At 36.6% G+C, this 18,866-nt stretch overlaps 1 pseudogene; it reads right to left on the bottom strand.

Annotated features, from left to right (window-relative positions):
• Positions 1–11,525: 11,525 nt before the first annotated feature.
• LOC122738613 lies at positions 11,526–18,517 on the bottom strand (annotated as a pseudogene).
• Positions 18,518–18,866: the final 349 nt, after the last annotated feature.

Raw genomic sequence — 18,866 nt, 5'->3', positions numbered from 1 at the left:
CCTGAAATCTTCTGATCTTCTCTGCAAACAAGCTGGGTCAGCTTGCAGACAACCAAAGCCTATTTCAAGGAGAGAGCCTGGAGCCAGAGAGAATGGCCCCTGGGACCCAAAGACCCCCATCCCAGTAGTTGGTGACATTCAAGGATGTGGCTGTGGATTTCACCAAGGAGGAGTGGGGCCTCTTGCACCATTCTCAGAAAGAGCTGAACGAGGAGGTCATGCTGGAGAATGCCCAGAACCTGCTTTCTGTGTGCATAGTTTCAAATTGTTCCAGTGAATGGTTGTGGTTGGACCAGTTCACAACTCCACTAACAGTGGAGCCTTTGAGTCCTGATCCCGGGGAAGCGTCTGCCCCTAAGCTGACGTTCCCAAGAGAAACAGAAAATGAAAACATCACCAAGTCAGGAGAGCACCAACATTTGGATTTTTTCTAGCTGGGGAGTCCTGGTTTGCAGCCTCCAGAGTCCTGACCTAGAAGGTATGGGCAATGCATCAGGCCCTTGGGTAAGACTGGACTACAATGGGGAAGAATCAAGCTTAAAAAGCCTGAGGACAAAGAAGACTTACTGTCAAGAATATTGGAATGATGTCAGTCCTTACATAAAGCCCCAGGAGGGGGCCAACCCTGCAAGGACCCCAGAAGAATTGATATTGATTCCCAGGAATGGCTAGTTCTGGGAACTCAAGGGCAGTTTAATCAGGTGCAGCCTTGAGGGCCTGGCCAGGGTCTATCAAGGTTGTTATCCTTCTCCTTCTCAGGTTACTCCTGACATAAACATACACTATGTATGAGAGTCCAGTCACACTAAAGAGAATTTGAAGGTCAGGAAATTCCAGTCACATTAGGGTGAACTGGAGGTGATTTCAGCTAGGCCTATGCCTGGATAATCTTACACTAATTCATATATGAATCTTTCAGTCCACTGGAAAGATATATATTAGTGATGTAGGAGGTGAAAAAAGGGTTAACAGAAAAACCTAAGACCTAAGCTTTAATTCAGATATTAACTCCAGAAGGCAGTTAGATCCCAGTTAATGGATAACTTACAAGTCAGGATGCTAGGTTCTTTTACCCACAGAAATAAGTGCCCATAATGGGAACAGAGGGGGGTAGGCCATGAAGGCCTAAGAATATAACAATGATAGAATTGACAGGTTATAGAAACTTAGACTAGAAATAAAAGAAAACTGAAGATATTTTGAAACTGGCCATGGGAAACAGAAAGAGATATGCGCAGAACAGGCTAAATTTGTCCCCAGAGTCACCTCATGACTTGTAAACCCCCAAAACAAACCTCCACTGAAAAAGGTGCCTGCCTCAGGGGTTGGCTTAGGACCCAAGGAACTCCAAATTAGGATAAGCCCTCCCCTGTACCTAAGGTGGATATTATTATAATGAGTAGGATAGGTACTCCACTCTACCTCCCTAAGGTGGAAATTATTATAATTATTATAATCAATTTATCCATAATATAAATATAATTGTCTTTTCTTTCACTATTGGAGAGATACCTTTCCACTATTCAATAGTGAATTACTTGGAAATTCTCAGCAATACAATGATATGTGAGAAATAGTTATTAATAATAACCAATATCGGGGGCAGCTAGGTGGTGTAGTGGATGGAGCACTGACCCTGGATTCAGGAGTACCTGAGTTCGGATCCGCCCTCAGACACTTGACACTTACTGGCTGTGTGATCCTGGGTGGGTCACTTAACCCCCATTGCCCCGCCAAAACAAAACAAAACAAAACAAAAATAATAATAATAATAATAACCAATATATTTGGGTGATTGGGAGGTGCCCCCTCTTTCAAAGCACTAACTTTAAGTCCAGTTTTTCCTTGATAATGAGATTGTATTGATTTTACTAGATCTTGGTCAGAACCCAAACAACCTTGAAAGGAACTTATTCTAGTGCGGGGAAGCCCATTGTTTTCTTGTCAATCTCCTCAATTTTGGGTGGAGACAGATCCTTTTGTCTAGATAGCTAAAGGCTGGAGGTGGTCTAATTAGAGGTAATTTCTTAGTCTAGGGGTCACTCTCAGCTTTTTACAACTCCACCAATAGTTGGTTAGTGTTCCAGCTTTCCCACATCTTCTCCAACAACCAATAATTTGCATTTTTGTTATATTTGCCACTCTGATAGGTGTGTGGTAATACCTCAGACTTGTTTTAATTTGAATTTCTCTGATCAATAGTGATCTAGAACATTTTTTCATATGATTATAGATTTGAAAGCTTTGATTTCTTTGAAAACTCCCTTTTCATATCCTTTGACCATTTATCAATTGGGGAAATGACTTGTATTCTAAATTTGACTCAGTTTTCTATATAATTGAGAAATGAGGCCTTTATCAAAACTCCTTCCCAGTCTTCTGCTTCCCTTGTAATCTTGATTATATTAGTTTTGTTTGTGCAAATGCTTTTTAATTTTATATAATCAAAATGATCTATATTATAATTTGTTTTACTCTATCTTCTTTGGTCTTAAATTCTTCCTTTGCTCATAAATCTGACAGATAAATGATTCCATACTCCTTTAATTTCCTTATAGTATTGTCCTTTATGTGTAAATTATGTGCCCATTCTGATCTTATTTTACTATACAATGTGAGATGTTGGTCTATACCTAGTTTCTGCCATAATGTTTTCTAGTTTTCCCAGCAGTTTTTATCTAATAAGGAGTTTTTGTTCCAAAAGCTTGGATCTTGGGGTTTATCACATACTAAATTACTATAGTAATTTACTGTACTGTAATTTCTATCTATTCTATTCCACTGATCTACTTCTCTATTTCTAAGCCAGTACCAGATTGCTTTGATACTTACTACTTTATAATACAGTTTGATATCTGGTACTGCTACACTACCTTCCTTCATATTTTTTTCCATTGGTTACCATGATATCCTTGAACTTTTGTTTTTCCAGATGAATTTTGTTATTTTTTCTAGATCTAAATATATATATATTTGGGGGTGGGGCAATGAGGATTGGGATACTTGCCCAGGGTCACACAGCTAGTAAGTATCAAGTGTCTGAGGCCAAATTTGAACTCAGGTCCTCCTGAACCCAGGGCCATTGATTAATCTACTATGCCACCCAGCTGCCCCCTAGATCTATATTTTTTGGTAGTTTGATTGGTATAGCACTAAATAAATAAAGTGGAATTGTATTTTTTATAATATTGGCTCAGCCTACCCATGAGCAATTAATATAATTACAATTGTTCAGATCTGACTTTATTTGTGTGAAAGGTGTTTTATAGTTGTGTTCATATAAAATAAAATTTTTAAAAAGTCGTTAGCAGTACCTGGAAAGGACCTTCCCAAGCTGGCTGAGTTCCACTAGTTTGCTGAAAATTTTTGATATATACCCTGTCTCCTGAGTTCAAATCATGTAAGAAGTCCAAGGGGCAAGCCTGTACTGTTGCTCCTGCCTCATAGAGTTCAAGTCGCCTGGCTTGTAAATCCTGTATATAGGAAGCAACAGAGGTATCTCCCCCCACCAATGATGTATATCCTGGGGGAAAAGGTTTTGCTTGGATAGGGGGTTGCCAAAAAGCATCTCACAAGGTGATATATTTAGTTCTTCTCTTGGCCTGCTGCCCAGATAGAACAGTGCCAAGGGAAGAACAGCAGGCCACTTCAAATGAGTTTCATTGCACAATTTGCCAATCATGCTCTTAAGCTCTTTATGCATATATTCCACCTGGCCTGAGCTTTGTGGGTGGTATGGTATATGGAACTGTGGAGTTAATACCAGGAAAGAGTAAATTTGGGAAAGAACAGAATCAGTAAAGTGTTTGCCTTTGTCAGAATCAATGTGGGTGGGTGGATCAATCTCTTTAAGGAGAGTTTTGGAAACAAAGGTAGCTGTGGCTGGGGTGTGGGGGAGGTCTGGGGAACACCTCCACCCAATGAGTGAGTTGATCAACTATAACAAGACAAAACTTATGTCCTGCCTTAGGCATTGTGATATAATCAATTTGTAGATGCTCAAAAGGCATATTTGCTAAAGGACGTCCTACATAAGCTTTAGTTTTCTAATATTGAACCAGCTCTACATTCCTGGTATAAATCCCTCCTGCTCATAGTGTATGATCCTTGTGATATACTGCTGTAATCTTTTTGCCAGTATTTTATTTTAAATTTTTGTATCAATATTCACCAATAAGTTAGGTCTATAATTTCCTTTCTCTGCTTTGACTCTTCCTGGTTTGGCTATCAGCACCATATTTGTCTCATAAAAGGAATTTGGTAGGACCCCTTCACTTATTTTTTCAAATATATAGAACTTGGATTAATTGCTCTTTAAATGTTAGGTAGAATTAACTTGTGAGACCATCTGGTCCTGTCCCCCCCTCCCCCCTTAGGAAGTTCATTGATGGCTTGTTCAATTAATTTTTCTACAATTGGATTATTTAAATATTTTCTTTCTTTTTCTGCTAATCTGGGTAATTTAGACTTTTGTAGATATTCATCCATTTCATTTAGATTGTCAAATTTATAGGAATATAATTGGGCAAAATAGTTCCTAATAATTGTCTGAACTTCCTCTTCATTGTTGGTGAGTTCAATCCGTTCATTATTTTTTTTTTTAATGAGGCAATTGGGGTTAAGTGACTTGCCCAGGATCACACAGCTAGTAAATGTCAAGTGTCTGAGGCCAGATTTGAACTCGGGGCCTCCTGACTCTATCCACTGCCCCACCTAGCTGCCCCCATTCTGTTCATTTTTGATACTAGTAATTTGGTTTTCTTTCCTTTTTTTGATCAAACTAACTAATGGTTTATTTATTTTATTGTTTTTTTCCCATAAATCCAGCTTCTAGTTTTATTTATTAATTCAATGGTTTTCTTACATTCAATTTTATTAATCTCTCCTTTGATTTTCAGGATTTACAATTTAGTGTTTAGTTGGAGATTTTTAATTTGTTCATTTTCTAGTATTTTTAGTTGCATGCCGAAATCATTTATCTGCTTTTTTCTTGTTTTATTCATGTAAGCAGTTAGGGATCTAAATTTTCCCCACATACTGCTTTGGTTGCATTCCACAAATTTTGATATGTTGTCTCTCATTGTCATTTTCTTTAATAAAATCATCTATTGTTTCTAAAAAAAAGGTAATGAGTAAAACTACATTCCAAAACAATAATTAGAAATAGATAAAATTTACTGTTCTGAAAATACAAAATATATAGCCAAATAAAAATTAAACAGAAAAATTAGAACTTTGAATATTTTTATTGTTAAAAATTTATATTTATAGAAAACTGATTCATGATGGATTAAAGATATAACTAAAACTAGAAAATTATCATCTCTAAAATAAACACAAAAATATAGGAGAAATAGAGAATGAAAAAAATACTATCAGCCTTATAAATAAAAGTAATAACCAGGTTGTTTTAATCAGATTGTCAAAATTTTATTTGCTAATTTGATTTTAAAAAAAGCAAAAAAAACTTTTTTAATGAAAACAGTGAATTCTTGACAAAGAAAATCAAATAGATATCTATGCAATTATATGACAGAGAACATAATTAAATGAAAGTAGGTGAGTATGTATATAAGTTATCAAAATTAACCAAAAGTGAATTAAGGTTCATAAACAACCCATTACCTAAATAAAAACAAACAAAAAAACTATGTTTAAGATACCAAAGGAGAGAGGGAAGAAATCTAAACAAATAGCTAAAGTACAAGTAATTTTTTATTACATTTGAGAAGCAAGCAACACATGACCACCAAACCCTCAAATATAGAGACTGAAAAAACTCTATCAAAATTGTATTATTTAAATATATTATCGAATACTGAATACAGGGATATGTATGTGTATGTAAAGCATTTCTATTCTGTTTAAGGTTTGAAAAACACTTTTATAAACAAAATATCATTTGATCTTTACAACAACTCTGAGGAAAAGGAGCGATTATCCCCATTTTACAGATGAGGAAATTGATGCAGAAAGAGGTCAAGTGACTTAAGTGAAGGTTATACAGCTAGTAAATATCTGAGGCTTGATTGGGAATTAGATCTTCCTGACTAAAGATCTAGTGCTTTCTAGTATGTCAACTAGTATTCTCTTTAAGAGATAAGAAAAAAATCTTATAATAATAATGAAATATTTATAAAATAAAATCCCTTAAAAAATTATAACCATATAGCTAGAAAATAATCTAATGAACAGATAGGTTTCAGAAGAAGTAATCCAAGTCATCAATAATCTTATAAAATTCTCTAAATTATTACTGACCAGAGAAATGCAAATTACAACTCCGAGTTACTACTTCACACCTATCAGATTAGCTAATATGATAGAAAAGTAAAATGACAAATATTGGAGGAGATGTAGAAAAATCAGAGAACTAATGCATTATTGGTGGATTTCTGAAGTTATTCTGGAGAGCAATTTAGAGTTATGGCCAAAGGGCTAAAAAAAAGTACACACCCTTTCACCCAGTAATACCATTACCACATATGTACCCCAAAGAGATAAATGAAAAAGAAAAAAAAGTATCTATACCTATATGTTCAAAAATATTTTTAGCATCCCTTTTTCTGGTAGCAAAAAAAATTGAAATTAAGGGAATGTCCACTAATTGGGAAATGGCTGAACAAGTTATGGTATATGATTGTCATGGAATAATATTGTATTATAGAAAATAATGAGCAGGATGTTTTCACAAAGCCTAAGAAGACTGATGCAAAGTAAAATGAGCAGGAACAGGACAACATTAAGGAATATTGTAAAGATGATCATCTCTGAAAGTCTTAGCTTGCCTGATCAAGACAAAGATCTAAGACAATTCAAAAGGACCGATAGTGGAAAATGCTATCCAATTATTTTATACAACTCTAAAAAATTCTCTTCAAAGAGAGAAATAATGATCTATGAGTGCAATTTGAAAAATACTTTTTTAAAAACTTTATTTTTGGGGGGCTTTTGTCTCTATTTTATTTTGCAACATGGCTTATACAGATATATTTTGCATGAATTCACATGTATAACCGATATAAAATTTTTATCTTTTTTTTTTTTGGGTGAGGCAATTGGGGTTAAGTGACTTGCCTGGGGTCACACAGCTAGTATTAAGTGTCTGAGGCTGGATTTGAACTCATGTCCTCCTGACTCCAGGGCTGGTGCTTTATCCACTGCACCACCTAGCTGCCCCAAATTTTTACCTTCTTAAAGAAAGGGGGGGGGAATGGGAGGAAGATAGGGAATTTGAAACACATTTTTTAAAAATGTATGTTAAAAATTTTACATGTAATTGGGAAATATTTAATGAAATATAAAATGTCTTTAATAAGTCTATGTTTTTGGGTGCTTCTTAGTGTCAGCTATTTTTATTTGGTTTTATCAATCAGAATGGAAAAGTCAATTCTAATTCTAAATCCAGGCTCTGGGCACTTATTAATAAGGAAAATCTGTAGTGCTGTTACAGTGATGAAGAACAAAACTGACTGAAGGTATCATGGGTTTCTGGTGTGAGGTGGTAAATTGCTATTCAAAAACAGCACCTAAAGTTATATTTTCATCAAACTTCCAATCCTAGCACCACCTACATGTAATAGAAAAAAGAAGAGTAAATGTGATTTGGGCTTCACATCCACCTTGTCACATACTTTGTTAAAACAGAAAGCTTTGCCATAATTGTGTTACCTCAAATTAGACTAAGTGTACCCTTGAAGCAGAGCAAAAGGAAATGGATTCCCTGACAAGCCTCTAAAACAAAAACAAACAAAACAAACAAACAAAAAAAACAGACTGGAGCCCTATCCTGCTGCAGTCAGTAATATAGTCTAAATTGTAGAATCAGGGCAGGTGGGTAGTATAGTGGATAAAGCATAGGCCCTGGATTCAGGGGGACATGAGTTCAAATGCAGCCTCAGACACTTGACACTTACTAGCTGTGTAACCCTGGGCAAGTTACTTATCCCTCATTGTCCCACAAAAACAAAACAAAACAAAATTGTAGACTCTCGAACAACGTTTCTTAAACTGTGAGTCATGACCCATATGGAGTTGCATTGAATGTGGGAGTCACAAAGAATCTGGCAATAGTAAGAGGTTCTGTGTACCTATTTTATATACTTGTAGATTGAGAGTCATGTAAAAATTTATCAGGCAAATAAAGGGGTCACAAGTGGGAAAAGTTTAAGAAGCCCTGGTCTAGAAAAAAAAATTATTCAAGCATTGTTTTAAATGTAGAAGGACAAATTTTCTCACAAATATAAAGTAATTAGGATTCAAATCTGGCTCATAACACTAGAATGTTAGCACCCAGAAACAACCACACTTTCCTATCACATGACCTTTAAAAATCTGATAGTGAAGGATAAACACGGTAGCTGGATAATGTGTGTGGATTAGAGCTGAGTAAGAAGGAATGGATAAAGCCATATTACATTAAACATTGTGCAATGATTGGGGTCTTTTGTTTGGGTTTTTTGACCTTTTAAATTGTTTTTTCAAATTGCATATAAAGATATTTTTTGAGTTCCAAATTTTTCTCCCACTCTCCTTTTCCTCCCCATTCCCAAGCCAGCAAACAATTTGATGTAGGTTATACATTAGATCATGTTAAACATATCTATCTGCACATTAGTAATGTTGTAAGAGAAGAATCAGAATAAAAAGGAAAAATGCAAGAAATAATAAACAATAATAACAAAAGTGAAAAGTGTACTTCAATCTGCATTCAGACTCCTCAGTTGTTCGTTTGCTTGTTTGTTTTTCTGAATGTGGAGAACATTTTCCAACATCAATCTTTTGTCATTGACTTGGATCATTATATTGCTGAGAAGAGTTCAGTCTATCATAGTTGATAATTACACAATATTATTGATAATGTGTACAATGTTCTCTTGGTTCTGCTCATTTCACTCAGTACAGCTTTATATAAGTCTTCCCAGGTTTTTCTGAAATCCAAATGCTTATCATTTCTTATAGCACAATACTATTCCATTGCATTTATAAACCACAGCATCTTTAGCCATTTCCCAATTAATGGGCATTCCCTCAATTTCCAAAGCTTTGCACAACAGAAAGTACAGCTATAAATGTTTTTTATGCATGTGGTCTTTTCCCTTTTTTATGATCTCTTTGCGATATAGACCTAGTAGTGGTATTGCTAGATCAAAGGGTATGCACACAACTTTTATAGCCTTTTAGGCATGGTTCAAAATTGTTCTCCAGAATGGTTGGATCAGTTCACAGCTCTATCAATGGTGCATTAGTGTTTTGATTTTCCCTCAACTTCGCCAACATTTATCGTTTCCCTTTTTCGGCATATTTGTCAATTGGATAGATGTGAGGTGGTACCTCAGAATAGTTTTAATGTTCACTTCTCTAATCAGTAGTGATTGAAAACATTGTTTCTTATTGCTGTAGATAGCTTTAATTTCTTCAGTTGAAAATTGCCGGTTCATACCCTTTGATCATTTCTCAATTGGAAAATTACTTGTATTCTTAAATATTTGCTTCAGTGCTCTATATATTTTAGATAGGAGGCATTTATCAGAAACACTAGCTATTAAAATTGTTTCCCAGCTATCCTTCTAATCTTGTTCAAATTGGTTTTATTTGTGTAAAACATTTTTAACTTAATGTAGTCAAAATGATCCATGCTGCATTTTGTTATGTTCTCTATCCCATCTTTATTCATAAGTTCTTCCCCTCTCTATAGATCTAACAAGTAAATGCTTTCTTCCTTTTCTAATTTGCCTATGGCATCACCCTTTACATATAGATCATGTACCCATTTTGACTTTACTTTGGTGTATGGTGGAAAGTGTTGGTCTATGCCTAGTTTCTGCCTTACTAGTTACAATTTTTCCAAAAGTTTTTGTTACATAGTGAGTTTTTATCCTGTAGGCTAGAATCTTTGGGTTTATCAAACAGGAGATTGCAGTTTTGTTTGCCTAACCTATTCCACTGATCCACCTCTCTATTTCTTCGCCAGTAACAAATAGTTTTGAAGGTTGCTCCTTTATTATATATTTTTAAATCTGGTGCAGCTAAGCCACCTTCCTATGATTTTTTCTTGAAGATTTTTTCTTCCAAATGAATTGGTTTTGGGTTCTTTTTTTTACCTCTGTGAAATAATTTTTGGTAGTTTGATTGGTATTGCACTGAATATAAGTAAATTAATTTGGGAAGAATTGCCTGCTCACCCTAACCATGAACAATCTATATATTTCCATTTGTTTAGATCTGATTTTATATGTGTTAATAATGTTTTGTAATTGTGTTCATATAGTTCACCGGCTTGCCTTGGCCGGTGGACTCCCAAGTATTTTATATTGTATACACTGATTTTAAATGAACATTCTCTTTCTATATCTTGCTGCTGGACTTTGTTGGTCATATATTGAAATGCTAATAATTTATGTGGGTTTATTTTATATCATGTAACTTTGCTAAAGTTGTTAATTGTTTCAAGTAGTTTTTTTAGTTGATTCTTTAGGATTCTCCAAGTATACCATCATATCATCTGCAAAGAGTGAGAGTTTTATTTCTTCCTTGACAATTCTAATTCCTTCGATTTCTTTTTCTTCTCTTATTGCTCAGGCTAACATTTCTAGTACAATGTTGAATAATAGTGGTAATAATGGACATCCTTGTTTCAGACATGATCTTACTAATAATGCCTCTAACTTATCCCCACTGCACATAATGTTTGCTATGGGGTGAAGATAGATACTGTTTATCATATTAAGGAAAGCTCCATTTATTCCTAGGCTTTCTAGGTTTTTTAATAGGAATGCGTATATGTATTTTTTCAAAAGTTTTCTCTGCATCACTTAAGATAATCATATGATTTTGTTTAGTTTTGTTCTTTATGTGTTCCTATTATGTTGATAGTTTTACTAATATTGAAACAGCCCTGCATTCCTGCTATAAATCACACCTGGTCATAGTGTATTCTCTTGCTGACAAATTGCTGTAATCTCTTTGCTAACATTTATTTAGAATTTTGCATCAATACTCATTAGTGGGATTGGTCTATAGTTGTCTTTCTCTGTTTTTACTGTTCCTGGTTTAGGTATTAGCATCATATTTGTCTCATAAAAGGAATTTGGTAAGATTCTTTCTTTATCTATTTTTCCAAATAGTTTGTATAATATTGGAATGATTTTTTCTTTAAATATTTGCTAGAATTCACTTGTAAACACATCTTGCCCTGGAGATGTTTTCTTAGGGAGTTCATTGATGGCTTCTTCAATTTCTTTTTCTAAAATGGGCTCAATTAAGGATTTTATTTCCTCTTATTTTAATCTGGGCAATTTATATTTTTGTAAATATTCATCGATTCACATTCCTTCATCCATTAAAATCCATTCATTTAGATTGTCAAATTTATTGACATATACTTGGTCAAAAGAGTTCCTAATTCTTACTTTAATTTCCTCTTCTTTGATGGTGAGGTCATTCTTTTCATTTTTTTTTCCAGAAGTCAAAGAGCTTTATTCCAATGCAGCAAACTTTGGGGAGTAGAGGTGGGGAGCTGGCATTTAGTCTTCCTCTTTGCCATCCCCAGTGCCAGCCCCTCCCTGGCCCTTCTTGGCATTCTTCCTCTTAACCCCACCTGCCCGGCCCCCTCCATAGAGTGAGCACAGGGAGAAGTCAATGTGCTTCTGGGAGTCCAGTCATAGTATGAAGGAGGGGATGTTCACCACCTGAACATCGGACCCTGAAGTGCCTCTGGTGGATCAGCACCTGTGCATAGTGGATGGACTTGACCAGGCCCAGTTTGAAGATCTGTGTCTGCAGGTGCTGCCCAGGAAGTCCTCGATATTCAGGCCCAGGATGTAATCCAGCTTCATCTTGCCCTTGTCCAGGACACCAATGCGCACCAGTCTCCGGAGCAGGGCATTGCCTTTGAAAAGGCACCATGGGTACTTCTTGTCCAGCATCAGCAGCTCCTGTGGCCTTGTGGATTTTGGCCAGTGTGAACTTGACCCGCCCACCTCGTACTTGTTGTGGAACCTGTACTTGCTGATCAGCTTCAGCTCCTGGTCCAACCATGCCTTCTCAAAGGGCTGCCATGGCGCCTTGTGCGTCTTGCAACACATCAAGCTCCTAGCAATCTGGTATCTTGGCCTAGTTGGGCAGTCCAGCTTGTGCCTCCTGCATGCTTCAGAACTGACTGGGAAAGGCCATCCTTTGCATTTTTGACGTTGGTAATTTGGTTTTCTTTTTTTTTTTAATTGAATTAAACAAGTGTTTGTTTTTTTTATAGAACCAGCTCTTAGTTTTATTTATTCATTCTATATAACTTTAAATTCTATTAATCTCTCCTTTGATTTTTAAGATTTCTAATTTAGTATTTAATTGGGGAATTTTAATTTGTTATTTTTCTAGTTTTTATTTGCATGCCCAATTCACTGTTCTCCTCTTTCTCTATTTTTATTCATGGAAGCATTTAAAGCTTTATAATTTCCCCTATGAATCTCTTTGGCTGCATACCATAAGTTTTGAAATGAAGTCTCATTATTGTTATTCTCTTGGATGAAGTTATTGATTGTTTCTATGATTTGTTGTTTAACCCATTAATTCTTTAGGATAAGATTATTTAGTTTCCAACTAATTAATTTTTGTTCTAGCTTTCCCATGGCCCTTTACTACATGTAATTTTTTATTGCATCATGATCCGAAAAGGATGTATTTACTATCCCTGTCTTTCTGCATTTGACTGAGGATTTTATGCCCTAATACAAGGTCAATTTTTGTTTATGTACCATGTACCACTGACAAAAAAGTATATATTTTTTCTGTTCCCCAGAGGTCTAACATATTTTTTTTCTCAAATTCTATTCACTGGTGCAGTGGATAAAGTACTGGCCATGGATTCAGAAGGACCTGAGTTCAAATTCATCCTCAGACACTTACTAGCTATGTGACCCTGGGCAAGTCACTTAACCCCCATTGCTCCCCTCCCCAAAAAAGAAAAAATGAACCTTCTCTGGATTAAAAAAAAAATTACACAACTCCTCTAAGGGGCAACTAGGTGGCACAGTGGATGGAGCACTGGCCCTGGAGTCAGGAGGACCTGAGTTCAGATCCAGCTTCAGACACTTAACACTTACAAGCTGTGTGACCCTGGGCAAGTCACTTAACCCCAATGGCCTCACCAAAAAAACCCCAAAAAACACATTCTATTCACCTCCATTATTAATTTGTGATTAGATTTATCTAGTTCTGAGAGAGAGAGGATGAGGTTCTCCCTCTAATATAGTTTTGCTATCTATTTCTTCCTGTAACTCATTTAGCTTTTTCTCTAAGAATTTGCATGACGTCCCACTTGATGCATACATGATTAGTAATGATATTACTTCATTGTCTATGGTACCCTTTAGTAAGATTTAGTTTCCTTCCTTATCTCTTTTAATTAGGTCAATTTTGGCTTTTGCTTTGTCTGAGATAAGAATTACTACTTTTTTTTTTTTAATTCAGCAGAAGCGTAATATATTCTGCTCTAACCTTTTACATTTACATTTTGTGTAGCTCTCTGTTTCAAATGTTTCTTGTAAACAACATATTGTAGAATTCTGGTTTTTAATGCACTCTGCTATCTGCATTCATTCTATAGATTTCATCCCATTCACATTCAGTTATGATTACTAATTATGCATTTCCCTGCATCCTATTTTCCCCTGGTTTGTACTTTTCTCTTTCCTTTCCCACTGTTCCTTCTCCTAGTATTTTATTCTGGCCTCTACTTCCCTCAATCTACCCTCCTTTCTATCAACCCCACATCCTGTTTTTCCTTCTATCAGTACCCTGTCTTTTTCTTTCCCCTTTTACTTCCCTATAGGGTAAGATAAAATTCTATACACAATTGAGAGTGCATGTTTTTCACTCTTTGAGGCAAATCAGATGAGAGCAAGGTCAAAACAATGCCCATTGCTCCCTTTTTTCCCTCTATTATAATAGGCCTTTTGTGCCTCTTCACTTGATGTGCTTTACCCCATTCTGCCTTCCCTTTCCTTTTCTCCCAGTATAATCCTTTTTGTTATCCCTTAAGGTATTTTTTTAAAATATCATCACTTGTACCCACACCTTCTATCTGTGTGTACACCTCTGATCTGCCTTAATAAAGATACAGTTCTCAAGAGTTACAAGTATCTTCTTCCTATATAGGGATGCAAACATTTTAACCTTATTGAGTAACATGTTTTCTTTTTTTCCCTTTTTACATTTTGCGAGACTCTTGAGTCTTATATTTGTAGATTGAATTGCTGGTTTAGTTCTGGGCTTTTCATTAGGAAAGTTTTAAAATCCCCAAGTTCCTTTGCCCTCTGAAATATCATATTTCAAGCTATCTGATCATTTAATGTTGAAGCTGCCTGGTCCTGTGTATTTCTGATTGTTTATCTTTGATGTTTAAATTCTTTCTTTCTGGCTGCTTGTCATATTTTCTCCTTTACTTTATAATTCTGCAATATGGTTATGATATACCTTGGAGTTTTCCTTATAGGGTCTCTTTCAGGAGGTGATTGGTGGATTCTTTCAATGACTCTTTTTTCCTCTGGTTATAAAACATTAGGGCAGTTCTCCTTGATTATGTCATGAAGTATGCTATCTAGGCTTTCTTTTGGATCACAGTCCTCCAGTAGTCCAATTAATCATAGGTTGTCCCTCTGAGATCTATTTTCTAGGTCTTTTGTTTTTCTGAAGAGGGATTTTACATTTTCTTCTATTTTTATATTCTTTTGACTCTGCTCTGCTTCTTCCTATTGTCTCATTGAGTCATTAGATTCCATGTGCCCAATTTTGATACTTTAAGTAATTATTTTCCCCAGTCAGCTTTTGTACCTCCTCCTAATTTTGGCCAATTCCATCTTTTAATGAGTTGTTTTCTTCAGTCAATTTTTGTCATTCTTTTGCCAAGCTATTGACTCTCTCTTGCATAACTCTCATTTCTTTTCCCAATTTTTATTTTACCTCTTTTATTTGGTATAAAAATCATTTTTGAGCTCTTTCAAGAGGGCTTTTTGTTCTTGAGACCAATTCTTCTTCCCCTTTAAGGCTTCACATGTAGCCATTTTGTCATTGTTGTCCTCTGAGTTTATCTTTTGATCCTCCCTGTCGCAATAGTAATTGTCAATGGCAAGGCTTCTTTTGTTTGTTTGCTTTGTATCTTATTCATATTTTATCCTCTTTTGTGCCTTTTCAGGTTGAGTTCTGCTCCTGATATACAGCATGCACTGTCCCAAGTTTCTTTTGCTGGGGGGTCAGGGTCCGTGTCACCAGCTTTCTGTTTTGAGGTACCAGGAGCTTGCATCTTGATCTCTGCAATGGAGTGACCTAACCTAGTTGGGCCTGTTGGGAAGGAAATACACCATTTGGGAGATTGTCTTCTTCACTGGGACTGGAAGTCTCCCAACTGGTCTGCTGTGCCACTAGCTTGCTGAGTGAGGTTCTTGGGTCCTCAGCTGCTGATCTGTGCTAAGAGCCCTTTACTAGCCTGCCAAAACATTCTCTGAACTGAGCTGTGCTCTCTTGTTACCCAGGTGAAACAGACCTTTCCTGAAGATCTTCTAAGTTAAATTGGAAGATTGTTTCACTCCATTTTTTTTGCAGGTTTTGCAGGTCCAGAATCTCTTGAAAAGTTTAATTTAACATTGCTTCTGAGGGAAAGTCAGTTATTGTAATTAACTCAATCTATTTCCCAATGTAAAGACACCTATTTTCAACAAAAATGTTTCTATAATTTTTAATTTTGAAATATAATATCTGAAAAATTTAAATTGTGTGATCCAGAGGGTAGGGGTATAACATATTTCAACAAATGTCATGAAAACTTTGTCCTACACGTACCAGAGGTGTGTTGTTCTATGGCTTGAAGGGTGCGGAAGTAGATTTCTACAGCCTCTACTCCCCCTATCTTTCAACAAGACTGACTTTTATTTTTATTTTATTTTACTTTATTTTTTCTTGGCAGGACAATGAGTGTTAAGTGACTTGCCCAGGGTCACACAGCTAGTAAGTATCAAGTGTCTGAGACTGGATTTAAACTCAGGTCCTCCTGAATCCAGGCTGGTGCTTTATAAACTATGCCACCTAGCTGCCCCACTGACGACTTTAATTTCTACCAGTGAAGGAAGCAGGAAGGTGGCACCATAAGGCAAGCCACTCTGATCTCCTCAGAGGAAGGGATTATTTAGCTCAAATTATGTCTATCTGCATCTTTAAATATTGTTATTCTGGGGGATATGATTTTCACTTTCAAGGTAGTCTTCCAATTGCTGTTCATTAACTGTTAGAGTACAACCACAAGCATTATTTTCAAGGCTTAACACGTTCCCCACCAAATATCAGTTCCACAATGAACACACCCTTTAGACAGCAAAGAAACCCTTCTATCCAAGTCAATATTAGAAAAGAAATCAGAAAATGTATACATAGGAAAATATGCACTAGATACACAGTAGGAAAAAACCTTCCCATTGTGAACAATGCAACTCTGCTTAGGAGGGTAGAACCAAAATGGTGGAGGAAAGACATTAAACACACAGAGCTCCTGATAAAATGACCCCCAAAACAGCAATAAAGAACCCCTGGAGCAGAAAAACCCACAAAAATATGGGCTAAGATTATTTTCCAGCCATAGACAGATTAAAGGGGGCTACAAGGATTGTCCAACCCTGTGATCATGCTGACAGAGACCACAGACACACTACACCAGAGGAACTTAACCCCCAAGCCTCTGAATCAGCTGCAGCACCAGCATCTTCTGGAACTGAGCTTGAGGTCAGGTGAGAGGGCTGAACAGCTGGCTGTGTGTGGGGGAAATGCAGGGGCGTCATCAGGACCTAGGGAGTAATTTGGTTGTTCCACCCCAGTGGGGAATCAGGAAGAAATGCTGAGTGTGGGAAGGCACAGGTTGGGGAGGGGCACAGGCTCATCGAAGCTAAGAACCACAGCACAGAAAGCTTTTCTGGCTGGTTATTAATAAGTTGGCTTGAGGTTATCTTCAGACCAGAAAACAGGCCTGGTAAGAGAAAAACCTGCCCTGCCTCAAACAAAAATACCTGGGACCCTCTGAAGCTAGGGACAGTAGTGTAACCTAGAAGAAGGGCCCCCCAGTGGGGAGTTAAAAGTCAAGTAAAAGATGGCAAGATGATCAAGCAAAGAAAGTTGAAAACTACAGAAAGTTTCTTTAGCAACAAGGAAGATCAAGGTTCATCCTCACAAGAGGATAACAACCTCAAGACCCCTACATTCAAAGCTTCCAAGAAAAATATGAACTGATCTCAGGCCATGGAAGCTCTCAAAAGGGACTTTGAAGAGAAAGTAGGAGAGATAGAAGGAAGATTTAGAGAGAGGGAGGAAAGAATGGAAAGAGAAATGAGAGCAATGCAGGAAAGTCATGAGAAAAAAGTCAACAGCTTGAAAAGTCAAATGGAGAAAAAAATAATTGCCTAAGAATTAGGACTGAACAAATGGAAGCTAGTGACTATGAGAAATCAAGACACAGTATAGCAAATCCAATTGAATGAAAAAGTATAAGACAATGTGAAATATCTCCTTGGAAAAACAGCTGACCTAGAAAATAAATATTTTTTTAACTCCTTTTCCATTTGACCTATTCTGGTATTTAAGGAGGTTTTTTTTTTTCCTTCAGTAAATTGATGTGCCTCTCTTCCCAAGGTGTGAAATATTTTCATAATTTTCTTGCATCACTCTCATTTCTTTTCCCTATTTCCTCTACCACTCTTATCTCATTCTTTAATGCTTTCAGGCATTCTTGTTGGGCTTGAGTAACATTAGCATCTTTCTTTGTGATTTTGCTTCTTACTGTTATCACATCTGTCTTCTGAGTTTGTCTGGATCTTCCCTTCCACCATATTAGCTGTTTATTGCCAAGTTATTTTGGTTGTTGTTGTATGCAATTTTCCACTCAGTTTTCTGTTCTTCTTGACTGAAAATTATGTTGTGTTTGGGATCTACTCACCTTTGGGTGGCAAGGCACTGTCCCAAATTTCAGGCTTTTTAGCACTACTATTTTTCAGAACTAGGCCTGGGGACTGCAATTTTGGTCCTTCCAAAGTGGTGTGATCTGGGGAGAAGTGTAGTCATTATTTTCCTGGTCTGCACTTTGGTATTTACCTTCCTTCCTTGAAGCCACAAGCATTAGTGCTCCTCTTTGCCCTTTAACCTTAATGGTCACTTGCTTTCCTAAAGCCACAAGTGCTGGTACTCCTTTCCACCTTGGAACTGAAACCAGATCGTCTGCTCCCTTGTAACCAACAAGCAACTCTTCCCTTGAACTGTAACCCAGATGTAAGAGAAACAGAGTTTACTCAGTGCCAGCTCTACCCAGTGCCAGGGAAATAGGTCCTGTATTCTTTTTTTCTGAACAGTTGTCCAAACGCCTTACCATCCCTGGTCTGTGATCTCCTAAAACTGCTGCTGCTGCTGCTGTTACAGTTGCTTCCATAAGCCCATGGCCAGTGCTGCTGCCACACTCTGGGTTCAATCCCACCCTAGTAATACACATCTCTCCTGCCAACCTCCTAAATTGTCTAAACCTGGAAAAAATGTCTCTCTGAACTTTTGTTGCTTTTGTCACCCCAAATTTGATTTCAAGAGTTATTTTTAAGTTATATGGAGATGTGGGGGGAGTTCAGCCTTATAACTGCCTTTAATCCACCATCTTGGCTCTGCACTATCATCTGCAAATTTGATAAATGTGTCATTTATGCCATATTCCAGACATTTAATTAAATGTTCAAAAGAACAAGAGTAAGGATACAAACTTAGGATATACAGTAGATATCTTGCTTCAATTGGAATTGATCATTGCCCTTTGGGTCTGACAATTTATCTAGTTCTCATTCTAGCTAATT

The sequence above is a fragment of the Dromiciops gliroides genome, chromosome 2 (assembly GCF_019393635.1).
Source record: "Dromiciops gliroides isolate mDroGli1 chromosome 2, mDroGli1.pri, whole genome shotgun sequence".
Taxonomy (NCBI): Eukaryota; Metazoa; Chordata; class Mammalia; order Microbiotheria; family Microbiotheriidae; genus Dromiciops; species Dromiciops gliroides.
Note: the sequence above shows the minus strand (reverse complement) of the source record. Positions and strands in the feature narration are given on the sequence as shown.